General features: G+C 43.6%; 2 long non-coding RNA genes across 7 annotated transcripts in view; one reads left to right on the top strand and one right to left on the bottom strand.

Moving 5' to 3' along the window:
- Positions 1–198: 198 nt before the first annotated feature.
- Positions 199–25,028, bottom strand: LOC309534406. 2 transcript variants are annotated; one of them, XR_014220687.1, is made up of 4 exons: positions 24,996–25,028; positions 21,805–21,942; positions 11,342–11,385; positions 199–226 (listed from the first exon to the last, which is right to left on the bottom strand). It is a non-coding gene; the product is annotated as an uncharacterized lncRNA (long non-coding RNA). The 2 variants fall into 2 exon arrangements; XR_014220688.1 differs by lacking the exon at positions 24,996–25,028 and adding an exon at positions 23,720–24,491.
- LOC309534381 overlaps positions 22,454–27,495 on the top strand; it is a 43,259-nt gene continuing 38,217 nt past the window's right edge. For 4 of the 5 annotated variants that reach the window (XR_014220656.1, XR_014220658.1, XR_014220659.1 and 1 more), the window contains exons 1-2: positions 22,454–22,695; positions 24,501–25,856. This is a non-coding gene — a long non-coding RNA (uncharacterized lncRNA). The remainder of the gene's footprint in view (positions 22,696–24,500; positions 25,857–27,495) is intronic. The other variant, XR_014220657.1, reaches the window with a different exon arrangement.

Raw genomic sequence — 27,495 nt, 5'->3', positions numbered from 1 at the left:
TTCTGGGAGAAGATCTTTGAATTGCAGCTTCATTTCTTGTCCTTACCTGTTACACTTCCTTTTCTTCATGCAAGTACTGAGAAGTAAATCAAAACACAACAATTTTTTGGGGTTTTTTTAAGCCAAAAACTATTTGTGACTTCAGTCTCTCCTTCCTTTGTCTATATTCTTTGCCACATAACAGAGGCACAATGGCCACTTTTTAATGAATTTTTTATTTTCTTCTCTATAGGTACAGAAAGAATAACAATGAAGAAAACAATGTCAAAGCCAAGGAATTCATTCCCAAACATTACACAGCAGCAAATCTGCCACGAAAATAAAAATAAAACAAACTCAAAGGGAAAATTTTGTTTTTTCCCCCAACTCAAGTACACATTACAGTTATTTGTACTTCCTGAACAGCAAAATCACTCCAGGGAGTGACTAAAAATGATTGCCCAACAGAAGTGGCTTTTTTAATAAAAAGGGAACAGAAAAATGTCACGGGACACAGCAAAGAAGAAGATGACCTTGGCTTATGGCATAAGGGGGTGATTTACAAAGCCATCATTTAGGACTGATTCCCATTTCCCAGTGGTTGGCTGGGATCTCCCAGAAGAGATCTGCAGGTGCTATTGCTAAGTCTGCACAACAAATCTATACCCAGTGGTGTACGTAGGTGTCTGTCTTGCAAACAAGACACACTTGTCAACCAATTCTAAATCTTCTTCTTGTCATTATTAAAAGTTTATTGAACTTTTACATTGGGGTACAATACTGGAATATGCTGTAGCATCTTAGAGAAAGCACTGGGGAAACTCCATACACACATTCTACTTTCCTTTCCCCCAAAAAGATAGAGATAGGGAAAGAAGCACATAAACACAGATAGTGTATGAAGAAGGTGGTCCTATCAATGAATATATATAAAGGCAACAGTTCAAATTGATAGGTGCCTATCTTTCCATGAATTCTGATTTTTCTGTTATCTACATGAAACTGACCAACTATAAATCACCTATGTAATGGAGGATTACCCAGACATACCACAATCTCCCTACCTGTGCATCCATATCATGTATTGACCATACATACTACAGCAGCCCACTCCAACCTTGTAGATTCCAGCTAATCAGTTTGGACTCCAACTCCCATCCACCCAGTCAATCAAGCAGGTTTAACTGAGATTCTCTCACTTCCCTAACATTGCAGGGAGTCAGGCTACATGACTCTTGGGGTCCCTTCCTACTTTGCAATTCTACGAAAGGAGGGGACTAGAGCTCTCTGGAACATTACTAGTACCTTTAACCAAACCATGAGTCTCAGGATTCCTTGAAGGAAGCCATGCCAGTTAAACATAGCATAGGTCTGGCCTCCTGGATAGCATTAGCCAAGCCTTTGGTTTGGAGGGAGCAATATATGTGGATCTACAGGAAAATGGTGAAGTTTAAGGAAGGATGGTGTGATATAAGCACTCACAGATGGTGTGCAAAGCAAAGCCTGAGCCATACTTCCTTTTGTGCCATGTCTCTAGGCACAGGTCTGTGCTTTAGGGCTCTGTGTTCAAGAACTTTCTCCCCCCTGGCACTTTCTCCACTCTCTACAACTGAATTGGAGCAAAAGGTGATCTGTGGAAAACTTAAATTGATGGGACTTGAGTTCCAATTCAGCATTAAAGAGAAGGTTTTCCTGGGGAAAGCAGTGGGAGGAAAAGAGTTCGGACATGGAGCTTTAGAAAGGACCTGGAAAGCTCAGTAGGTTAGAGCAGGGGCCAGCAAACTTTTTCAGCAGGGGGCCGGTCCACTGTCCCTCAGACCTTGTGGGGGGCCGGACTATTTTTTTTTTTGGGGGGGGAATGAATTCCTATGCCCCACACATAACCCAGAGATGCATTTTAAACAAAAGCACACATTCTACTCATATAAAAACACGCTGATTCCCAGACTGTCTGCAGGCCAGATTTAGAAGGCAATTGGGCCAGATCCGGCCCCGGACCTTAGTTTGCCTACCCATGAGTTAGAGCGTGGTGCTGATAATGCCAAGGTTGTCAGTTTGATCCCCGTAAGGGACAGCTGCATATTCCTGCATTGCAGAGGGTGGGCTAGATGACCCTAAGGGTTCCTTCTAACTCTAGAATTCTATGACCTGCACCTAGAAAGCATGGGGCAAGGGGAAGCCAAGGGTGGCTGAGTCTTAACACTTTCCATCTGCACCACTTGTAAGGGGTGTTTTAGTGCTTGTGTTCATTGCAAATCGAGAATAACCCTCCCTGCCCATGCTTTAATTTTTGTTTCTTAATGAGCTTTCATACAAACAAGCAAATCAACAACAAAGGCGGCTTGGTGCTGAAAAGAGCAACATCCATTAACCATGAGAAGGATTCGAGATGAGCACCACTTTCTCGTGGAAAGAAGGGTGAGAGCTTATGCAAACATTTGTCAGTGACCCTTTAGCCCCCTCATTAGGTGCACAGCTGCAGCCAGATTTACGCACTTTAATTAAAACTGACTTTACGAACTTGCTTGCTCAACCAGAAGAACATTAGACGGAAAAACCATGGGGGAGGGGGTTAGAACGGTGACATTTTTTTCTAATGAGTAAGCAGTTTCTAATCCTGCCTCCCCTTTCCTCCCAGGTAAATGGAAGTAACTTCCTCTAACCATGTGTGTGGCAATTAAGATCTCAAGCTGCCAAAGGAAAACAGTTTCCCCTTTCCCACACGCCAGCCTGTGTTGTCAAATGGGGCTCGTGAGCATGCTTGGGAAGAAATGTCCAAAACTGCTGTCCTCTCAGTTTTTGCCCTGGTGAGCAAGGGGGTCAGAGGCAGCGTGCTACAATGGCGATTGCATGACAGGCACATGGGAGCCATGAACAACAAGACACAGCAAGCGGGTGAAAAATGGCAGCAACTTTATTGATTATGCTGGGGTTTGGGGTGACCCAGCGCAAGCTTCTGTCCACTAGACTGTCTGCTGATTAGATGCTCTTCACTGTCTGCCTGTAGGCAGTGCATCATGGCAGGAGATATTTGTACCTCAGTTTGAACTGGAGTGGTGAGGCACTTAGCAACTTGGGAGCATGCCATCTCGCCTTCCCCACCTCCAGCCCTTATCTAGGGCCAAGGTTTTCCACATCAGCCCATAGATTATCACAGTCTATGGATTCTACCCAATGCCCTCCCCTGCCAAGTTGTGACAACTGAGAGCATGACTGTCAGGGAACTGCCATTGGCTCAGAGGCGAGAGGTAGTGGGGCAGTTGTGTTACAGGGAGCCTCTGAAAATCTTGCGAAGCAGTTCCTCTTCCGGTGAGGAGGAAAGCCCCACCTCCAGTGGGGAAGAGGTGCAAGGACCAGAGGATGCTAGAAACAGCCTTAACACCGCGCCTGAGCAAGCCGGAGAGGAGGGAAGCATGTCCCTGCCAACGCCCATCATGCACAGTAGTTTGAGGCACAGGGAGGGGTAGAAAAGGCTGGGGGTGACGAAACTTTTATGTTGGTGGAGGTACAAAAACAGACCACTCCCGGATTCTGCTAGCGATTGAGCCAGACATGACTTATGACGCTCTTCACTCTAAATAGGTAAAGGTAAAGGGACCCCTGACTATTAGGTCCAGTCATGACCTACTCTGGGGTTGCGGTGCTCATCTCGCTTTATTGGCCAAGGGAGCTGGCGTACAGCCAGGTCATGTGGCCAGCATGACTAAGCCACTTCTGGCAAGCCAGAGCAGCGCACGGAAATGCCATTTACCTTCCCACCCAAGCGGTACCTATTTATCTACTTGCACTTTGACATGCTTTGGAACTGCTAGGTTGGCAGGAGCAGGGACTGAGCAACGGGAGCCCACCCCGTCACAGGGATTCGAACCGCCAACCTTCTGATTGGCAAGTCCTAGGCTCTGTGGTTTAACCCACAGCGCCACCCACGTCCCTTCACTCTAAATAGTTTGCACCAAAATAAAGCCTGTAAAAGACAGGTCGGAGTCCTGCCTGGTTACTCTTGAGCAACCGCAACAGCACCTGACAATGACGGACAGGGAAGCAATAGCTTGATGTGAGGATGGCAACCTCCCCCTGCAAGAAAACCCAGGCCAATTTGATGGTGGGTAAAATTCCTTTTCTGGCCGTGAGGAACAGTGAACAGCACTAGTCCTCTGCAAAATGCTGTTAACTGTGGGAATGTGGGTGGGTCATTTTGAAGCAGTGTGGGACAGAAGGGGGCTGCTGGAGTTGGGTGCACCCCTTGCTCCCCAGAGCCTGCCAGATTTGCTGAGTGGCTCCCCTGGAGATACTGGCAGCAACGTCTTCTGGCTCCCTGCCCCCACCACACCTAATGCACAACGTCCTCCGCTGCAGAGGTGCGGCAAAGTTGTATGACTATTAGAACAACAGACACCCACACAACCTCTTCCTAATGAAAGACATATTGCGGCGGAGCTTTGAATTTTTGCAGAAACGCAAGTAGCCAATCTACAAGGGAACGGTGAGAAAATAAGAAACACCTCGGGTAATTTATTGAAGTTGGAATATTTTCATCCCCAAAAAGCACCATGATAATAAAGTGTAAAATAAAAGCGGCAGCAACAACAATAGAAAGAGCAATGCGCAGAATAATGGCATCTTCGCGATTCAACAAATCACTGTCGAGAGGAGGAGGGAAAGAAAAGGAAGGAAAAGATAAATTGTTTGGCTCCTCATTTTTGTCTGCATTGGAAATGAATATTATTACTTGCAGTTCAAATGGATAGGACATGGCCTTCCTCTGAGCTCTCTTTTATTAAGAGTATATTAGCTTATATTATACCATAAAAGAGTAAGATATAAAAATTGCCAGCTTCTTGCCAGTATAATGAAAACCCTAATTATCCATGACCCTGCAGGACTTTCTACTTTGCTCAACACACACACACACACACACACACACACACACACACACACACACACATGTATGTGTGTGTCTCTCTCTGTGTATATGAATGATACACACTTTTCTAGCCTTCATAAAGCCTTTGAGAGAAAATTAATAAAACAGTTGTCTGTTATCTCAATCACTAGCTATTGCGGTTTCAGATGGAGAGGAAAAGAAATTTTCAGTGTTAGCACTTCAATAAAGATGAGAGCAAGTTAATAATTTCATGCACGTCAGTCATGAAGTGGTGACTTGCATGTGTGAAAGAACAGCACAGCTGCAGAAAGTGTCACCAGAGATGTAAACCAAGCTTAGTTCTCATTCAAAATACAGTGGTACCTCAGGTTACATATGCTTCAGGTTACATACACTTCAGGTTACAGACTCCGCTAACTCAGAAATAGTACCTTGGGTTAAGAACTTTGCTTCAGGATGAGAACAGAAATCGTGCTCCGGCGATGCAGCGGCAGCAGGAGGCCCCATTAGCTAAAGTGGTGCTTCAGGTTAAGAACAGTTTCAGGTTAAGAATGGACCTCTGGAACAAATTAAGTACTTAACCCAAGGTAAGGTAAAGGGTAAAGGGACCCCTGACTGTTAGGTCCAGTCGTGGCCGACTCTGGGGTCGCTTTATTGGCTGAGGGAGCCGGCGTGCAGCTTCCAGGTCATGTGGCCAGTATGGCGAATCAGAGCAGCACACGGAAATGCCGTTTACCTTCCCGCCGGAGCGGTACCTATTTATCTACTTGCACTTTGACGTGCTTTCAAACTGATGATGATGTCAGAATATGACTTTCAGGGTCCCATTCAACAAAATGAGCAGAAGTGCCTCCAAATATAGCAGCCCTTCAAACCATAACAGAGAGTGCTAAAGCACAGTGATCTTGAAGTGCAGCTGCTATGGCCAGGGCTGGTGCCATCCTCCAAACATACACTCAAGCCCCATATGCTTTCTCTGCTGCTGCTGTTGCTGCTTTGGCTGTGGTGACAGTGCCACCACTTAACACCCTCTACCAGGCCCCCAGACATACTTTAGTGGTGGACAAGGAGTTTTTTAATACAGTGGTACCTTGGGTTAAACAGTGGGGCTGTGGGTTAAATCACAGAGCCTCGGACTTGCTGATCGGAAGGTCATGGTTCAAATCCCCGCGACGGGGTGAGCTCCCGTGGCTCAGTCCCTGCTCCTGCCAACCTAGCAGTTCAAAAGCACGTCAAACCACGTTATGGTTTGAAGGGCTGCTATATTTGGAGGCACTTTTGCTCATTTTGTTGAATGGGACCCTGAAAGTCATATTCTGACATCATCATCATCATCATCATCATCATCATATATTTATACCCCACCCATCTGGCTGGGTTTCCCCAGCCATTCTGGGTGGCTTCCAACAAAATATTAAAATACAATGGTATTAAAAGCTCCCCTAAATAGGACTGCCTTCAGATGTCTTCTAAGAGTCTGGTAGTTGTTCTTCTCTTTGACATCTGGTGGGAGGGCGTTCCACAGGGCGGGTGCTACTACCGAGAAGGCCCTCTGCCTGATTCCCTGTAACTTGGCTTCTCGCTGCAAGGGAAGCGCCAGAAGGCCCTCGGCGCTGGACTTCAGTGTCCGGGCAGAACAATGGGGGTGGAGATGCTCCTTCAGGTATACTGGACCAAAGTCCTATCCAGACAGGACCACGAAAAGGTCCTCTCTCTTGTCACCACCTGCCTAACTTCAGAAGGCAGAGAAAGTCACAGGGGATTTCCAAAGATTAAGGTGGCATGATTTGGGAAGTTTATTGAGAGGATTCAGTCCTTCTTCATTGCCAATTTGTTCCGGGTATGAACGGCTGCACTGCCTCTACTGAAGATCTGGTTCCCCATTTCTTGTTGCCTTCTGGGCCCCATGGTGGCTCAATCACCAAGAGTGAAATAATGAACCCACCCTTTCCTCTTATTCTTTTGGAAAGTTGACTGCCAAAAACATTTTCTGCTCTCAAGAACACTATTATGCACACTTATGTCCCAGTGAAATCAATAATGTTTATGAATACTTAATTGCATAATAGTCTGTGGATTTCTTTTCTTTCTTTCTTTCTTTTTTAAAGAATGAGACATTAATGGTTTATTTTTTAAGAAAATGCAGAAAGCACACAAGGCTGCTCTGAATTATTGTACAAAGCAGATGCCTAGAACTCAGAATCTAATTTTCTCTCTGGATTCACATAACATCCTTGATCTTCCAGCAGCTTCAAAATAACATGTAGCAAGCATATAGCTAAGTCCTTTCAAATAGCCACAAAGTGCATAAAACTGCTCAAGGGGAAAGAGTATTCCTTCTGTATCCAGTGTATGAAGTCAGCTTGCTCTGGAAGAGTGAGCAAATAGACCTGTTACACCTGAAATTGGGCTTGACGGAGGAGGCAGGGTGTTGCATATTAAAGGAGACCTGGAATCGCTCCGCTCAGCAGCACCTAAGCGTATAAGTCTTTATTCTACGCTTCTGATGATTTTATAATTACTTGAGATATCTCTAGAACCGGCAAGGCTTTTTCAAATGCACTTAGTACTTGGCTTCGGAAAACTGAGAATTTCTCAGTATTAGAGGATTTGGAGTTTCAATTTCTAGAAACCGAGTAAAGAACTTATAGTGTACTCTTCCTTGCAAGCTTTGGAAGGCAGCAGTATACGGTACCTGAATTACCTAGGTTTCATTTTGCAGTAACCATTAGGCTAAAACCTTCACAGATGGTGGATTTGGAGGGAGGATTTGAAAGAAGAGAGGGCAGGATCACATTCAGGAAGAAATGTGAAAACATAAGGGGTGTCAAATGGACCACGTGAATTAGGAGAACTGGAAAACTTAGACTGCCTGAAAGTGGTGTATTTGGAGATGATCATCCAATCTGTTGTCCGAGTGCTAACTCTTGATGGGCAATTTCACGGCCTCTCCTTTTCTCCCTTATCTAGAAACTGGATAATCCTTCAAATAGAGAACTGTCTCCCTAAAGTAGGCCACATGGCCATACTAATAGCCTCTTTTTCTTTAAAACCACCATTATGGAAGGTCCTAGGAAACAGGTGGACTCTGAAGAAGTAACTTTCAGAACAGGCCTCTGTGTTTGTTTGTTTGTTTGTTTGTTTGTGTGTGTCTATGTGTGCGTGTGACCCCATTTATAGAGATGAAAGAAAATTCACTTTCCACCACCATTTATTCCCTTTTTTTATATACGTTGTTAAAATTAAAACACCCATTTTGCTGTCTGTGGCTTATTCCACACAAAGTGTCTGCCCAAATGGTTCTGGTGATGCTAACCTTTTATGTAGCTGCCCAACAGGGCTGCCTTTCTTAGAAACAGCCTCCAAGCACTTCAGGTAAACTCAAAGGCAAACTGCATACTCCTTGGCTTCCACATTGGCTCACAATGCCTTCCTCCTCCAACTCACCTCTAAAAGAAACTCCCTTTTCAAATACTTCCCATTGACCCATTGACAAGATGAATTTTAACAGGGAGAAATGTAAAGTATTGCACTTGGGCAAAAAAAATGAGAGGCACAAATACAAGATGGGTGACACCTGGCTTGAGAGCAGTACATGTGAAAAGGATCTAGGAGTCTTGGTTGACCACAAACTTGACATGAGCCAATAGTGTGACGCGGCAGCTAAAAAAGCCAATGCAATTCTGGGCTGCATCAATAGGAGTATAGCATCTAGATCAAGGGAAGTAATAGTGCCACTGTATTCTGCTCTGGTCAGACCACACCTGGAGTACAGTGTCCAGTTCTGGGCACCACAATTCAAGAAGGACACTGACAAACTGGAACGTGTCCAGAGGAGGGCAACCAAAATGGTCAAAGGCCTGGAAACGATGCCTTATGAGGAACGGCTAAGGGAGCTGGGCATGTTTAGCCTGGAGAAGAGGAGGTTAAGGGGTGATATGATAGCCATGTTCAAATATATAAAAGGATGTCACATAGAGGAGGGAGAAAGGTTGTTTTCTGCTGCTCCAGAGAAGCGGACACGGAGCAATGGATCCAAACTACAAGAAAGAAGATTCCACCTAAACATTCGGAAGAACTTCCTGACAGTAAGAGCTGTTCGACAGTGGAATTTGCTGCCAAGGAGTGTGGTGGAGTCTCCTACTTTGGAGGTCTTTAAGCAGAGGCTTGACAACCATATGTCAGGAGTGCTCTGATGGTGTTTCCTGCTTGGCAGGGGGTTGGACTCGATGGCCCTTGTGGTCTCTTCCAACTCTATGATTCTATGATTCTATGATTCTATGACCCAGGAACTAACTACGTATGCACACGCCTTCCCTTTATTGACACAACCTAACTTATAAACCACTTTGGCAAACATTCAATTTGAAAAGCATCCTATTTTTTTTAAATAAAAAAACCAATAATAAATTGTCTCAGCTCTAGTGTCAAACCAGTCCCAATGGGCACAAGCTACCCCTGGCAAGGGCAGACGCTGGTGGCAGGACACAGTGAGAGCAGCTTATCCAAACCACCCCGAAGCCAGGAGCTGCCCTCCCTTTATGAATAAAGGCAAGGCATATATAACTTTTTTTTACAACATTTAAAAAATAGGAGCCATTAAAAGTGTTGTGAAGAAACAGGTGCCCCCACACACATACGTGTGTTCTACTCACACACAACTGTATATATGCACAGCACCAGGAAATAATTAAACAATTCAGTTCAAACCTGGAAATGATGGGAGAGAGTTGGAGAGTGATGAGACCCTTCGCTGGACCCCAAAAGCATGTAAATGAGGGCAGAGGAAGCCCTGAAGAGACTCAAGGCACAGTAGGGCTTTGTTTGGGCTGCTCAGCCTCCCCACCTAACAGCTGACATGTGGGATACCACAGCAGCAGCAGCAGCAGCAGCCATTTGCCCATGCGTCCTCCAGCCCCCTGCTGGCCCCAGAGCTTCAATTCTTGTTGTGGATACAGTATTTTTGGGATGGATTGAAGAGAGAGTGGCAGGGAGGGTGTTTAAAGGGTGTTTAGAGGGTGCTCCCCACTTTATGTAATTTTATTTATGCACACGAGCTCCCAGAAAGTAGCCTCTGTGTAAGAGGGGAGTTGCCTGCACTACAGCTTTTTCAAAACAGGAGCCTTTTAAAAATTGTTACGTGCCCATTTGGGAGCTAATCAAAACACATGTGCATGCTGGTTCCGCGCACATATTTGGCTTTTTAACTATAACTGTTTCATTTAGCATTTCCTTCAGTTTGGGAAACACTTCTTGCTCCAGCTGGTTATGAATTATTCCTTCTTGCTTATTAGACTCACAAGTGTGCTTGTTTCTATTTATACCATTGTTTTGTATTAATATTTAAGGATACAGTGTGTAACACCTGAATATGCTTCTCTGCTATCTGCTGTTTTATTAGGAGAAATTCACACTAGAATGCTGCTGAATTTTCATTAGGATTTCTTTTTAATGCAAATTTGCTGTAGAAATGTGGAGAACTGGATTAAAGCTTAGAAAAATTAGAACCCGAGAGAACCAAAATTGACAGATCTTTCCATCCCTACTGGAGAGGCCAAGGGTTGAACCTGGTACACATTGCTTTCAAAGCAGATACTCTGCCATTGAGCTACAGCCCACAACTACTCAAAAATGCATGGGGAACCGCCATAGATACAAAAGGCTCTCTGCTACAGGCAGTCATCTTTCACAAGTCTGAAGGTGTCTGGAATGGTGATGGAGGGGGACAGAGCTGGCACATTCATTCCCATTGTCCCTTCTCACATGCTTAAAGGTAAAGGGACCCCTGACCATTAGGTCCAGTCGTGACCGACTCTGGGGTTGTGGCGCTCATCTCGCTTTATTGGCCAAGGGAGCCGGCGTTTGTCCGCAGACAGCTTCCAGGTCATGTGGCCAGCATGACTAAGCCGCTTCAGAAATGCTGTTTACCTTCCCACTGGAGTGGTACCTATTTATCTACTTGCACTTTGACATGCTTTCAAACTGCTAGGTTGGCAGGAGCAGGGATCGAGCAGTGGGAGCTCACCCCGTCATGGGGATTCGAACCGCGACCTCATCGGCAAATCCTAGGCTCTGTGGTTTAACCTACAGCACCACCCGCATCCCTTCTCACATGCTTACTTTAACCTAATTCTACTGCTTTGAAGATGGCTTGTGTTTCATTATCCATTTCCAATTCTAGGAAATGCTCCTCTCATATATTTTGCAGCAGGGGACGGTGTATGCATGTGTGTGTGAGAGAGAATTCAGGAGAAAAAGACTATGTGTGTGGTCAAGACCTACTTTCTAAATATGCATTTATGATATATTTTGCAAGCACGTGCTTTATCAGAGCTTGAGGCTCTGCAGTAAAAATAGAACAACACCCAGAATACAATTTAAACCAATTAAGAGGGGATTCAATTAAAGTGACATGCACAAATATTTTAGCCAGCACAGTCTAAAGGAAGCGCATACCACCAACATTACATTACTTACCCTGCCTTCATTTGTTTGGTTCGCACATCAACCCCACCAATTACCTGGAAGGAAAAAGGAGAAAGAATGACACTAAAGCCAATAAGATAATTCTCATTTACATAATAATTTCCCAGTGCTGTGCTTAATAGTCTGAGAGTAACGTCAAAAGTATATATCATCCATTCTTGAAGAAGCTTCAGTGCACTAATTGAAACTAAATTACACCAGATCTCATTTTTTCGTCTTGTGTTGGTTGGGAGATATTTTGTGAGCTCTAGTTCTATGTATTGTTACTAAAACTGACAAATATACATGTCCCTTTCTCTCCAAAAGAGTCCTAGATATGACTCCTCTCAGCCTTGGAGGCATTCCTCTACATTAAAATGTTACATTTCATGCACAAAGAAATGTAATCCTTTTGAATTTGAGATGCAGGGGGAAATACCTATTGGAAGAATAACTGTTTTCTTCTTAAATTTCCTTACACATAGAGAATACAGCTCAATTAATCTGTCAAGATGACATTTTCATTTTAAAACACAAGCCACTGACAAGAGGTTCATGGCAGATTGGCAGCCCGCAAAAGCAAATCTTTTCAGTACACTTCCAAAGCTCCCAGTTCTACAGTAAAGACAAGGTATTCTTCCAGAAAAGTGCTTTGGCCAATATGTATTCTAGCTGACCTGGCTGGCAGAACCATATGATCTGAAGAGGTTAACGTATCCTCTAGAGTTCCTCCACTATTAGCAACTGGACGATAGTTATTAAAGCCATCCAGGTCCAGGGAGGTTCTCTTGAGGAAAGGGTGCATCATCATTATCTCTTACAAGGGTTGATGGTACCCTCTCCTCCTGCAATGAGGCATTCACCACTTCTTGGAGCCACTCAGACAATCCCCTTTGGGTTGCTCTTATGAGCCGTAATGGGCAAGAGTCAAGAGGACAAGTGATTGACCTTTCAAGCAGCTTTTCCACATTAGCAGGCCAAAACCACTGACCGTCATCAAAGACAACAGGAAAAGACAGTGCTCTGAACACCTCCTCCACACTGATCCCTACCAGTGGCATCTAACGCCGTGGAAATCTGAACAATTTTATATCCATGAAGTGGCTTGCAATATTGTCACAACAGGCTACGGATGTTACCAGAAAAAATGCTCCTTCCAGTCAGATGTCACCTATCACCACCCAGAATAGCTCTCCTGGAGGGCTACTCAATGCTGGTGATGGAATCACATAATCCACCACACCTGGTGGCAGCAGTCGTTAGAGGGTCTCAGGAGAAATGGCGGGTTAGATGGGGTGGGGTGGGAGAGGTTATACGCTCCAGCATTTGCTGCCTGAATGACTGGCCTTGCTGCATGGAAACTGCACCTCTTCTTGCTTTGTTGACTGAAGAGGACTCTGAGGAGTAGGCATACACAGATAGTGAGTATGCCTCACGCTAAGGTACTTCTCAGGCCTAGTCCTGCAGTGTGTGTGTGTGTGTGTGTGTGTGTGTAATATCTGTTGGGGTGTGTGCAGAGTGCCCATTCAACATGCCAGTGGAGTGTGCCAATGGAACAGAAAAACACCAGACAGTTCTAGGTGGGGTAAGTCCCTTTACTGACAGTATAATGCAGTTCCACAGCTTATGGGTTACATAAAAGGTAAAGGTAAAGGAACCCCTGACCATTAGGTCCAGCCACCAATGACTCTGGGGTTGCGGCGTTCATCTCGCTTTATTGGCCGAGGGAGCTGGTGGGTCATGTGGCCAGCATGACTAAGCCACTTCTGGCAAACCAGAGCATTGCATGGAAATGCCGTTTACCTTCCCGCCGGAGTGGAACCTATTTATCTACTTGCACTTTGACGTGCTTTCAAACTGCTAGGTTGGCAGGAGCTGGGACTGAGCAATGGGAGCTCACCCTGTCGTAGGGATTCGAACAGCCAACCCTCTGATTGTCAAGCCCTAAGCTCTGTGGTTTAACCCACAGCACCACCCGTGTTACATACAGTTGTAATAAACAGTCTTACCAGCAGTGTCCCAACACAGAGTAGGCTCTGGCCAAGGGCACGAGCCAAGAGAAAACTTACTTCAAATACAAGTATATTTATACTTGAGATTGTGCTGACTCACTCTCACATGCAGGTGCAGGACAAACACCCCCCAAAATTAACCAGCACACCTAACTTAACTCTTTCTTTTCCTTTTTTCTCTGCATGCACAAATCCTTATACATTAACAATAGCATGGTAGAATTGTGCAAAGAGGCCTCAGAATACCAGATAATCCTGTATCTTTTAACAGGATTATCTGAGGCAACCTCAGTCAGGAGCTGAATACAAAGGAGGCATTAATGGTGGCCAACATTTCTCCGATGAAACTAGGGACATCCCATTCCATAAAGTTAATGTTACTATTTATAGCACACACATCTTACTGGGTTGCCTGAGCCACTCTGGGCAGCTACCAACATATATAAAAACATAATAAAACAGTAAACAGTAAAAAACAAAACAAAAAACCCTTCCCTATACAGGACTGCCTTCAGACAGCTTGCGGCTCAGATAACTCCATACCCTCCAACATTTCTCCAATGAAAATAGGGATGTCCTAAGGAAAAGTGGAACATTCCAGGATCAAATGAGAAAATGGGATGGCTTCTCTAAATAGGGACACTTGGAGGGTCTGCAAGTGCTTAGAGGACTAGAGTGAAGGAGACTGGGGACATCACAAGGGTTTGAATAGGGGCATTTACAAAAGCTCAACCCTTTTGGGGGCTGAACAAAAGATGCTTGTGCATCTCTAGAAGGGAATATAATTTGTATTGGAACTTCAACATAAGACATCTGGATTCAGCTCCGGACCCAAGGTGTTCTTTGAAGATCCTTCCAACCATATGTGAGTGGAGTATCAATTAAAAAGCTCCAAAAGAACATTTAAACGAACCAGCTTCATAACATGGGGTGGATTCTGTTGCTCACACCATGTCACTGGGTCATTTAATGTTCTCCCAACTGCATGGGACTAGCTAATGAATAAGCAGCTCCCACACAGTACAAAAAGGCACCTGAGTTCCCATCTTCCTCCTCATTATTTCATAATAATCTCTTCAAATTCATCTCTAGGAGATTGCAGAGGCTGCTTTTATGCCTAATCACAAGGCTTTCAATCAATGCTAAGAGGCTTATCCTGATTCTTAAGGGTTGTTCTATGTACTGTCTGCCACCCCACCCCATTGGTAATATTAAGCCAAGAAGGGCAACATCCAGGCATCCATATTAGAGCTTCCTTTTCATTCTGCACCACAAAACAACTGGATAAAATTGATCACAATTCACAAAGCTTAACTGGTTAGCCAAAGGTCTTCACCAATCATATAATAGCGTGAAAGAGAAAGGAACACTGCTCAAAGTATGATAAAAAATAGCATAATAGCATAATCCATTGCAATATCTAACATCTTTTACAACAGCAACAATAAACTGTAATGCACTTTACAAAAACAAAAGAAACAAAAAACCAGAATCCTACTCTTTACAATTTGGGGGGAGAAAGTATTTTTTATTGAATTTTATCCATATAGCCCCAATAACAAAACAAAACTTCATGAAGGAAACACAAAAGAATCCAACACATCCCAAGGCTGGCATCGGATGCTGCATTCACAAGGATAAATGATAAAGCTACTTATCCAGATATTTGCAATAAGATACAGACAGCTAAATGTCTGTACCTTCATAAGAAATGAGAGAATGCTAGGTGTGGTGCACAGTACTAGCATAAACCCATCACTGAAACAATGAATACTAAGAATAAAAGGCTCTATGTTACATCAAGTATTCTCCCTTCCCCAGTCAGTTAGATGCTACTTATCCCAAATTTCTTGAGAAGTGTGGAAGAGACAAATGTAAATTTTCTTTTTTAATGTATTCAACAAAATCCCACCAAACTGAGACAAAGAGGTTGTCTTTGTTTTAACAACCAATATGCTCAAAAATTGCCTTTTTAGCATGGCTGCACTATACAATCCAATGCTTCATTTTAGTTCAAAGCTTCAAGAGATATTTAGGGAGGGGGAAGAGAAGATTGCCAACCATCTCAGAAGTAGAGGAAGCGAAAAGGATGCGAAAGCAAAAGCGGGCAGCATGGCCGTTGATCCAGTCAATAAAAATAAACATACCAGCTAGAAATAAATGTTTCTGAAGCGTTTCCTTGCAACAGAAGCTAAATTAGAGGGGCCTCTACTGGAAGCTGCACAGGGCCGAAAGGAACAATGGTTTGAGGCAATCTGACCATAAAGATGAGAACACATCCCCAAAGAGATTAATCAGCTGATGGGTTCACCATCACCAAAGGACCCAAGTTGCCTTTTTCAACTATTGGCTTAGCACTCAGAGGTCTCATCTTTTGGACAAATGTCTTCCTTGGGCCTGGGTTGATATACAACTTGTGTAGAATTTTCAATTGCACTTCTCAGACCTTAGTGACCTCTGAGAATTCCTTAATACAGAACATCATTTTGCTCTGCCGACAAAACCTCAGTTTCCTGGCTGCCTCTCATCTCTTCCATCCCTCTTGCCTCATCCGTTGTTTCATTTGGCACGTAGCAAAGGGAAATTGCATCCCTGCTATGCTGGCACTGTCTAAAACTTTTCTTTTTCACTGAGGTGGTGGTGGTGGTGAGGGAAGCAAGAAACAAGCAGTCGGAGCTGCTCCTCCCACAACAACTCTGAGATAGGCTAAGCGAAGAGACTGTGACTGGCCCAAGGTCCCCCATTGAGTTTCATGGCTGAGCAGGGATTTGAACCCTGTCCTCCCAAGTCCTGGTCCAACACTCTAACCACTACATCATTCTGGCTCCCTATTCACCAGCCAGTCCCTAAGTACTACTTCTATCTCCATCCCATCCCTGCTTAGCTTGCCTCATTTAGATTGCAAAACCTTTGGGTCTGCACAGAAACCAGCATTTAATTTCACTTTTTAGAAATTAAGTTATGGCATACTTTATATCTGGCCAGATTATGTGGAAAAGCCAGCCACATCTCTTGCTTAAATTCCTTTGAGAGAAAACAGATGAGAAATATTGAGGAAATTATTCAGATTTGTACTGGCTACCATGTAAGTATTTTTTTTTTTTTTTTGCGAGCCTTGAAGCAGTTACCCACCTCCATCAATACCAATTATAGGAGAATGAGAGCAACTGGGAACTCACACAGAGTTTGTTTCCTGTTATTATGGATAATTTTTTGATTATTATTTCTTTCTCCTACTTCCTAAGTCTAATTATATGGGAATGACATGCAAGCTTGCAGTAACACACAAAATCTAGTTAAGTGTGCTATTATGGCATTATTTACCAGCAATTCTGACAAAGCCTCAGATGTTAAAAAATGCTCCCCAGATGAGTTAAGGCAATTAATTCATTTGGATAATGTGCATGTAGTTGATTTTCAAGTCAAATAATGTCCTTAATACAATGCATCACTAGATTATCGCTTTGAGTATCTTGCATTTGTTTTTCTGTTTTTCACATTTTTTTCATTGTAGGCAATGATTCTCCATTCCTCCCCGATAATGATTTGTGAGTGATAGCTTTTAAGCATCTTTGTTTAAAACATGGTTTGTGTTGTGTTGACTGTGCCTCAATATTTCAATTCTTTTCTGTAGTTTGGCTGCTTTTTTATTATTTTTAAAAAATGCTTCTGCTTAATTTACATCCATTCCCAGATATATATATATATTAAAAATCTTGAACTTAAATGAGTAATTTGAACAAAAGTGTAATGGGGTGATTTAGATCCCCCCAGAACTTTCTCCACAGGAATGACAATTGTCCCATTATATGAAATTAATGCAATCTCCGTTTTTATTGGAACTCTGGCTTACCTTACAAATCACATCTTCATTTCAACTCAGGCCTGGCACTAGCACATGGCATAGCTCGGAGAGCGCCAGGGCTCCATGCGGCTGATACTGAGCCTCTGGAGACTACTTTACTTTCCTTATTTTCAAATTTTCTTGGGCCTGGTGCTGACAGAAGCATCAGGTCTGGGCAGCTGAATTTACTATATGCAATGTATACACCGCAGGAACTGAACTGTGGGGCAATTAACATAGAACCAACAGGTCTAACTGCTCTCCTGTCAGTGCAGCAGCAAGGCCACCATGCCACTGATGCCTGAGCTCTTTCATGGTGGTGGCAGGTAGAAACTGGGCAGAAACGCCGATCCTGGAGCTCCTGGTACTAGCAGGCAGACTTGCTAGTGTCATGTCAATTTCCCCACAACACAGCACCCACGGTATGTCTTTGAGATGCTGAAATTACTAGGGAAATTAGTAGTGGTTGCACTGGTGAGCAAATGTTGTAGGCCCAGAAATACTGGGTGAGCACTGCTGCCAACTGTTAAGCCTGCCATTGTCATGGAACTCCACAAGGATGCTCGGCTCTGGGCTTCCTGAAACTTGGAACCACCACTGATTCAATTATTGACCAGAGACTATCAGCCAAATTACACATGATATCAAATATATTACTTAAGTTTTTTTGATTCTTAAAAAAAACAACAACCTGAGAATTAGGGTTGCAGGAAGGAGGTGGCCTACACAAAACATGGTCCAATTTAAATTCCCTTCCCTCGCCCCAAAAGCTGCTGTTAGCCTCAAGAGAAAAGCTTGTCTTGATGCCAAAGCACTTTTTTTTAAAAAAGAAAAGAAACCAAGATCCTTTGCACTCTGCTGCCCCTTTCTTCCTACCTGAGGGTGGTCCTGCCCTCTACCTGCCTCTCAGAAACAACTCGCCTGGATTCCATTAGCTTCCATTCACTGGGGTTGGAGGCTAAGACTAAGGCAAAAGGATTTCATGTGTGTCAGGGCTGGGGACCTTTTTTTTCATCCCAAGAGCTGCATTCTCTTCTGGGCAAACTTTCAAGGGTCACATACCAGTGGTTGATGGAGCCAGAGGCAAAAATGGATGGAGCAATGAAGATAAATGTCGCAAGAGAAATTCTTCCACTGCCATAGTAGAAACATTCTCAAACTTAGAGAAAAAGGCAGCTTTGCATTTGAATATTACTTCCCCTCGCAGTTGTTTTCTGTTTTTGCACACCTCATCCATCTTACATTTTTTAACAAGGCCATGCTCCTTTTACTACACAAGGGAATGAAATATGAGTTGCTCCCTCATTTTGTGTGAAAGCTAATAGAGAGATGAGCCAAGGTCACAATAAAAAACAGAATGCAGAATTCTATCAATACTTTAAAGTTAAATGTTAAACTAAGTAAGCCATAATGCTATGTACCTCTTTCTCCATCATCACCACCCAATGATATATATTTTTTGTTCTTGCTATGCCAGCTTTCAATAGTACACAAGTAGTTTAGCCTCACCATGGCCATGTTCATTATTCATGTCTCTAGACAATATTCTTCCCATTAGCCAGAGGGCCACATAACTATATCCACCTCGGCTTCTGCTGTGGGCTTTCAAGACTTTGACCTTGAAAAATAGCCAGGACTTGGACAGATGAGGGAGGATGCCTTCTTATGAAGGCACTGGACTCAAGTCCTCATGGCAAGCCTGAACCTGACAGCTGGGAGCCACTGGAATCCAGAGCCGCTGGAATCTCAAATAGCATTTCCTGAGCTGGACTCACTAGGGGAACTAGGGTCCTCTTGGCCAGCAACTTCTTGCACTCTCCAGCATATCAGATATGGGTCTCCAGTCCTACCTGGAGATGCTGGGGGTTGAATCTGAAATCATTTGTATGCAAAGCAGTGTTCTACCTCTGAGCTACAACCCTTTCTCCAAACTATAGATTGTATGAAGCTGAACAGCCAAGCAAGTTAGGAAGCATGTTAGTTACCCCTGCATTCCTTGACATAAACAAAACCTAATAATAATGCAACTCAGTAGGGTGGGGGGGGGGCTTTCCAGTGTTTTGCACTGCCTGCCCGTTGGATAGAAGTGTAGGTATGCACTTGGCACAGTGAATTCCTGGCTGTCTAGACACAAGTTTCTTTCCTTGAGGCCAAGGTGGCTAACCTGGAAAACCTGAGAGGTGCAGATAGGTTGGTGGACAAAGCCTTCAGGGACGTTAGAGCTGTGTCCCACTCCCAGGTTCATAGCTCCCCCACTGTCATAGAGAATGAGGATCTTGGGGAAAGAAGGCATCACTCTGAGGAAGAGGGAAATGGTCCTTTAGAAGGACCTATTCCTTGGGAGATGGTAACACCCCTCCCATGTTGAGTATACTTCTCTGGGGTGTGTGAAAATACTGGTAGTGGGTTATTTGATCATTAGGAACATAGGGAGTTGAGTGTGTGATGGGTGTACAGACCACAGGGTGATTTGCCTGTCAGGTGCAAAGGCTGCAGATGTTGCCCATCACCTAGACAGCCTGGTAGATGGTGCCAGGGAGGAGTCGGTGGTTGTGGTCCATGCTGGCACCAAAGGCAAGGAAAAATATAGTTGTGAGGTTCTAGAAGTGAAATTTAGTTTGTTGGGTAGGATGCTGAAAGCCAGGAGGCTCCAAGTTAGCCACTGGTTCCATGTACAGAGCCAACTGGTACAGATCCCAAAAAATTCCTAGATCTTGTACCAAGTTGTAGCCTACAAAGAAGCACTTCCCCACTGTATAAAAAAGTTTTTGCCATGTTTCATAAGTTGGATCCTCCTAACAGAGGGTCCATGTTGTGCTCGGCCCCTGAAACTCTTCCCCAACCGGCTTGTGGGCAGGGCTTGCCCTGCTCCAAGCCAGCGGTGCCACAGTTATGCCACTGGCCTTTAGCATCATGGCAAAGGTTGGGGGTTGGCAGCGTGATGTAGGGACCTCCTTTTGCTTTGCGCTGCTAAACACCTGCCCACCCACCCATTAATTAGGTGGTGTTTGGCCTTGCATTGGACTTCAGTTGGTCGCCTGTTTTGGAATGGGGGCCAGGTAGGAATTTTCCCCAATGTGGCAGATTGGCTGTGGCCACTTAGTTTTTGCCTACCTCTTAGCAATCGTCACAACTTTGTAAGGTTTGGTGGTTAGGCATTGGTTTAGGGGAATGTGGGGAGGGGAGGTGCAGCCATCAGCTGCCCCTCCAATGAATAGGGTATTCTGTTAAAGGAATCCGGGGGTCTGGATCTCGTCCATAGCCCAGAGAGGGGCTAGGGCCATGCCAGGACCCCTGGGAACCCCAGGGGTGAGCACCAGTCAATATACACTGACGGAGATCCCCCTGCTGGTTGTTTACCCTTACAGGCTTTCTGCAGGGTGGGGCAGGAGCCAGTTGTAGTTTTGATACCATTGCCTAAGTCAATACCAGTCCCATTTGTGTATTCAATAAAGTTGTGGCCAAAATTTGCCCATTAATATTTAAACTAAATTCTGTCTCCACTGTGTCTTTATTTCCATGAGGGATGGGTTTTGGTGCTCAGAGCACAAAACATTGTTTTCTCTCACACCTAGGAAATGCTTTCTTGGTTTAATGAAAGATACCTACTTCATGCTGGGCTTTCCCAAGCCATATTGTCAGTCTGAAATTATAGCTTCATTTAGCTCTCACAAAGAGCAGAGTGCTTCACTGAGGGTATGTATGGTCAAGTCCTTCCCTAGTGAACAGTTGCTCAATCAGGAAGCAGCAAGAAGTGCAATTTTGTGCCCACTAAAGTGGATGGGAATAATAAAAAAACCATGGACCTCAATGGTGCCACAACAGCATCTGAAAACATCTTCAATAAATTCCTCTAGCTTAGGTTTAAATACTTAAACTGAGAAGTGTGGGAAATGCTTGAAGCACTGATGTCTGAGGGAGTGCCTGAGGGTTTGCTTTGTTTATACATGAGTAATTTAATTATTCATATTTCTCATATAAAAGCAGTTGGAATGCAAACTCTGACTCCATCTTTTCTTATAACATGAATAGCATAAGGAAGAGGTCAGTCAGATTTACTCATCTTTCTTTGTAAGACTAGGTGAACATTGATTAAGAAGGATATGCTTTTGAGAAGTGATTCTTTTTTTATACTGAACAACATGTTGTGGGGATGAGGAAGAAACAAAACAAGTCTTTCATGAATAGAACTAGGTATAAAGAGAAATGATCAATCAGTTTCTTTTTAATTTACTCAGTGGAAGAGGTGTTGACAAACAGTTGCCCAATTCCAGACAATGGAAGCTTGGCAGACAACACCGTTTGTGAGGTAACTCAGCAATAACCTTTCCAGTTTATGCCCTAGTATCTTCCTGAATATGTTCTTTAGCCCATCAGTAATAATGCTGTACTTCAGCTTTTTAGGGTTTCGTCCACATGCTTGCTAATGACACATCATTAGTTTTGGGCCAATTCTAAGGCTAATTCATAAATATTATTATTAAATTGTATCTTGACCATTCAACATAAAACATTTCCAAGCTCGCTTACAACAAGATTGTAAAACAGAGTAAAAGAAACAGCAATCAAAAGAGAAATAAATCAGCAGCATTAAAGCAATTTCCTCAGAGCTTGAATACCTGGTATTTGCGGCTGCAATCCTATTATTCCTAGGACAGCTTGTTTCCCACCTCTCACCTCCACTGTGAAGTGGAACAGGCCACATGTTGGGACCACCATGCAGTGAGTTCCTGCACCCCTGCTGGCCGCTTTAATTGCTGTGGGATAAGTTACATAGCTTCATTAGAAGATCAGTAATTTCATACGTGTGTTCTTTAAAAACTCTCAGGTGGTTATCATCTTGGCCCAGGGATTAAAAAATAAATAAATTCATTTATCAATAAGGCCTAGAATGTCATCTCTTGCCACCATCATTTGCCTTGGCTCTACAGTTTTCAGGCACAATTATTTTCTCTGTGTCTTCTGCTGTGAAAACTGTAAGAAAAACACTGGGGCCTAATTTGATTAGTAGGTTCAGGTAGGTAGCAGTGTTGGTCTGACACAGTTGAAATAATAAATAAATAATAAATAGTCCAGTAGCCCCTTATAGACTAAGTTTGTTCTGGTATAAGCTTTTATGTGCATGCACACTTCTTAAGAATGCTTATACCAGAACAAATTTAGTTGGTCTATAAGGTGCTACTGGACAATTATTATTATTATTATTATTATTATTATTATTATTATTATTATTATTATTATTTTGATTAATAGAATGTCTGCCATCTGGTGGGCAGGGAGTTTGTGTTGTGCTCTGGAATCGGCCCCTCCCTTCGGGAGTTCAGTTAAGTTCAGTTAGAGAGGCCAACTCTCATTCTTGCCTCATCATGTTGTTTTAGTTTCTCTCAGACAGTATGTTACTGTGCTACAGTTTTCTTTATTTTTAAAGCTTTGTTTGACATCTACATGAGCATCTTACTTTGCTGAAAGAAAATAAACTCTGCTGAGAATGGTAGAATATCCTTAAGTGGGTGAGTGGGGGGATGTTCCCCATCTGACAAGAGGACTGATTTTTTTTTTTATCACCCCATCCTCCACAACAAAAACAGCCACGAAGAATACATTCAGCTTCTCTAAACCTCCTTTTCCTTCTTTAGCACATCTTCCTTGCTTGCAATCCAAAGGTCCTGCTGCATCCCTAACCAGCTTCTTGCTTCTAAGGCATTAAAATATTTATATCTTCCATTCCCTTAAAGCAAAAGCAGGTATAGGCCCAAGAACTGCAGCTGACAAAATTGGACTGGATGGACCACTGGCTTATTCTCTTTTGGGAGATCTTTCAAAATAACTTCTGCACTCTTAAATCTCTCTATAGCATATGGTGAGTTTTGCGCAGTCAGATGGGCCTAGAACTCTGATACATTTCCCATTAGCTTCCCGGCAAATCTATGAATTTCTCGCAAAACTCTGTGCCAGAAACCCATCAAAGGTGCAACTGAAATAGTTTGCGAACTTTAGCAAAGGCTTTAGTGAAAATGGTCAAAGTGTTTAATGAAACCCCAAATGAGTCAAGTTTCACATGGTTGCAAATCTTTCTCCCAGCTATGATCAAAGGCATATTCAGCAAGGATGAGCCTTTGATAGTGCAAGACAGCACATCCCCTGAAATGTTCAAAGTAGTGCCCTGGGATTTTGCTGAGCAATTCCTGTTGGGAGTGTTGCAGCTAAACTTAGCAATGCTTAGTTTGGGGAGAGGGGAGGATGACAGGAATATGTCATATTTGCAGACCATTCTGCATTTCTCCAGGGGCAGCTTTTTAATTCCAAAGCCTTCACATCAAAGTTCAAAATGCAGTCTGAACCTAAATGCATTATGGAAGGGAATAGCTGCCTGTCATGTACCAATTTCATTCCCCTTCCCCCCTTTCGTAGCTTCAGTCAACAAGCTGTAATAAGAAGTGTAACCAGAATTATTGCTCTGCTCCTTCAAAATGCAACTTTTTTACTTTAGGAAATGAAAAACGTCAGTATATTCAGGGGAAGAAAACATGTTACCACTCAGAAATCGGTTAGTGACCCGCATTCCAGCAATCAGGCTCCAGTGAAGTTGTAACATAAGGGAGTCGGGCTTCTACCATCATCTGATCACAGAGAATGTATGCCTGCTTGTAGCCTAGGCTAGACAGTAGGCTGCTGCATTCAGTCTTGCCTGTCTTTATTTCTGTGACTGAAAGCAGACTTGCATATTGATGTGTTTTCAACTATAACAGAATGTCCTTCTGCTCACTCTATAATGCCTGACTAGGTAATCGAACATATGGAGACTACATGCAGATCATCTGAGACAGGTGCTATCTGTCACCTTCTCCAGACTAGTTCAATGGTTTCGGCCTATGCGCTATTGGTATATGTTGTTGTTCTTCAGTCGTTTAATCATGTCCGACTCTTTGTGACCCCATAGACCAGAGCACGCCAGGCACTTCTGTCTTCCACTGCCTCCCGCAGTTTGGTCAAACTCATGCTGGTAGCTTCGAGAACACTGTCCAACCATCTCGTCCTCTGTCGTCCCCTTGTTCTTGTGCCCTCAATCTTTCCCAACATCAGGATCTTTTCCAGGGAGTCTTCTCTTCTCATGAGGTGGCCAAAGTATTGGAGCCTCAGCTTCACGATCTGTCCTTCCAGTGATCACTCAGGGCTGATTTCCTTAAGAATGGATACGTTTGATCTTCTGGCAGTCCATGGGATTCTCAAGAGTCTCCTCCAGCACCATAATTCAAAAGCATCAATTATTCGGCGATCAGCCTTCTTTATGGTCCAGCTCACACTTTCATTTCAGATCATTTCTTGGTCCAGATATACAGTACCACAGCCTTGGACCACGAACTCTGGGATTCCAGAGCACTACACTGTCCACAATAGGCCCTATTGAATAGGGCCATCTGAATCCAAGAACTAGAAGTGACTCCATGGTCTGCATCAACTTCATTGCATATATCCCCTGATGGTTTGCCACTCAAAGAAAACAGACTGAAGAGATCACAGAAAATTGTAAAAAAATCAAACCCCAAAACTGACCAAAACAGAAATATAGATACAAGATGAATCTTGGGACCCATGCACAGCCCTACCATTTATGTTGTTTAGTCAATGTTCCATTTCCGCTTACATTGACTCTAGACAAATAAATGTATTTATCATGTAAAGGTTTCTCAATACCCTTTACGTTCACAGTTACTTAGTCCCTAATGCATGCCCAGGACTCCAAGTACTTAAAGACAGTGCCTTTGTCGACTCTGGTGAAAGACATAATACAACAGTTACAGTCACTCACAGATACACATGCATATGTCTTCTTGACTGTTGATCAAGCAGAGAAGGCATTATTGTGCTGAATTTGTATCACCAGGTACATTTCCATAGCAACAGACAGTGATATCACTAACAGGATTATGGTCCCACTCAGGCAGGGAATGTGGCATGCAGAAAACCTGTTATGAGAAACAATGTCAAAAGTGTACATGAATTATCAATAGTAAATCCTTCTGACTAACAGAAGGTTCATTAAGAGGCAAGGATTAAGAGGCAAGCACTCAAAGGTGGCCTTGTAAACCCACAAGGTTTCTCTTTGTTAAGAGATTTGGCTTTTGGCCATTCTTCAGACTTGCAGCCTCAGACTCAAGCCTCTCTGGTGATATTACCAGCATCTCTGGGGTGATTGTACATTTCCACATTTCTTTCCACTGTTGTCATGGACAAATCTGCTGACCTCTCAGCAAACTGCCTCATTAAGCCTCTCATTAACACAGGTTATCTCCCATTAGTGGCACAGTGTGCTGTTCCCATGGGATGACTTCACAATGACTGAAAAACAACCAATTTCCTCACCTGTCCTAAATTTCTAAATCCTGGAGCTCAAGTGTGCTTGGTAACTGCACAGGCCTAACTGGAGTCTTTTTTTTCTTTTTCTTTTCAAACTGTGGGGGTTTCAGACCTTGGTGGGAAATTGTGCTGTGTTTAGAGGAAGACATTTTACACAAACTCGTGTCCTGTCCTGGTTGGGTCCCAAGTTGCTGGGGAACTTTCAGACAGCAGAACTACCACAGACAGCAGCAATATCCAAGGCCAGTCTGAATGAAGTCCATTCTCAGGCAAACAGTGGTTCAAGCAAGAAGCAAATTGATGAGCAGTCCAGGTAAGCAGAGATTCAAGGAAGGGCTCAGGCAAGTCAAGGGAAAACCTGAGTTCTGCTTCTAGGCAACAAAGGTCAGGTGCAAGGCACAATGCTAGTAGAAAAACATTATTCCAGTAGCTCTTCCAGCCTGGCACTGAGGCTTTTGAGCTGCAGCTGCTGGAGCCACACCCAGGTTCAAGCTGAATTCCACCAGCTGTTGTCAATGAGAGCTCTCCTCATGAGAAGGACTTTACTTGTGAGGAGACATTGACTCCTGAGGAGTCTTTGATTGACTCCTGTAATTTTTTCTTATGGAGTAGGATTCCACCTGCTGTTTAAGGTGCTGTTGCTCATGTAGGCTCAGGTCCTATTCAACCTCAGATTTTGCTTCAGAGGCTGAATGCTCCTGCTGTGCTGATGACCTCCCAGAAGCCTTGTCTGAGAATCCTGGTTCATCCTCGTCCTTAGGTCCTCAGCCTTGCCAAGTCGACTGCTCAAAAAACAAACTTATAAACAACAGGCAGTCCAGCTTATGTAAGGGAAGGCAGTTTGGTTGGGATTATAAATACACCAAGCTAAATGTAAATTGGGGATTAGGAAGAGGTCACAGAGCAAAACAAAAGGTACAGACTAATCAGAAGTGGACTGGGGTTTTAAAAAAGCTCAAAGGAAGGTGACCTGATTAAAAGGGCAGCGGAGAAAGGGGTTTAGGCAAAAAGAGACCAATCCGAGAGAAGGTTACCTTCATCCGCTGCTTAAATTCAAGAGGAACAGTATGTGTGGAGAGTGAGGGTGGGAAACAACAGTGCTAGGGAAGCTGGTCAAGGCACGGTGTGATCAAAGGAAGTGGCCACTATGTCTGCAGCAGGGACAGAAGCCTGTATCCCTCCAGATACTATTGGACTCCAAGCTCCAGTAGTCCCAGCCATTGTGCCTAATAGTCAGGGATGACAGTCTAACATCTGGAGAGCTACAGGTTCCCCACCCTTGTCTTAGGCCTTAAGAAAGGAATTCTTCCAGTTGTGTCTTCTTTTGTCACTACTGCATTACAATTATTTCTCAAGAATGCCTTCATCCCTGGTTATGAAAGCAACAACTCTCTTAAAATAAGCTGTTCTATTAAAAAATGAAATTGGTAAATGTGTGCAGGAGCAGGCCTTTGAAACTTGCAGTGAATTTTACCACCACTCCAACCTGAGATTGTGTGCCTCTCTGCAGCTGTCTGTGTATGTGATGACCTCCCTCTTTCCCTGCTTTCATCAGGACATACAGTCCTATCTCGTTCCGTTTCCTCTGGTATTTAATATGCTCTTCATCTTTATGCAAATGAATATTTAATTATTTATAAGTCGGCCCATGCTGCTCTATTTTACATGCTAACATATCCATGATTTATTAAACAATGTGGCATTGCATAAAAACCTGCCCTGTCAGTAACATTGATACCCTGAAAGGGGAACAGTAAGCCTTGCCCTAAAAGATGCAAATGTCCTGGGAAAATATTAAGAAACCATTAGGACACAAGGCACCAAATAGACCCAACAGCTTCTATTGTGCTGAGACACATTTATTTTTTTCAACGGAGGGAACCATTGAATGTCAGGGGAGGGGCCTAATTGGCACAGCTCCACTTCCTAATAATGTATTGACAGATTGTGTG

This window comes from Podarcis vaucheri, assembly GCF_965113315.1.
Source record: "Podarcis vaucheri genome assembly, chromosome: 6".
NCBI lineage: Eukaryota > Metazoa > Chordata > Lepidosauria > Squamata > Lacertidae > Podarcis > Podarcis vaucheri.
Note: the sequence above shows the minus strand (reverse complement) of the source record. Positions and strands in the feature narration are given on the sequence as shown.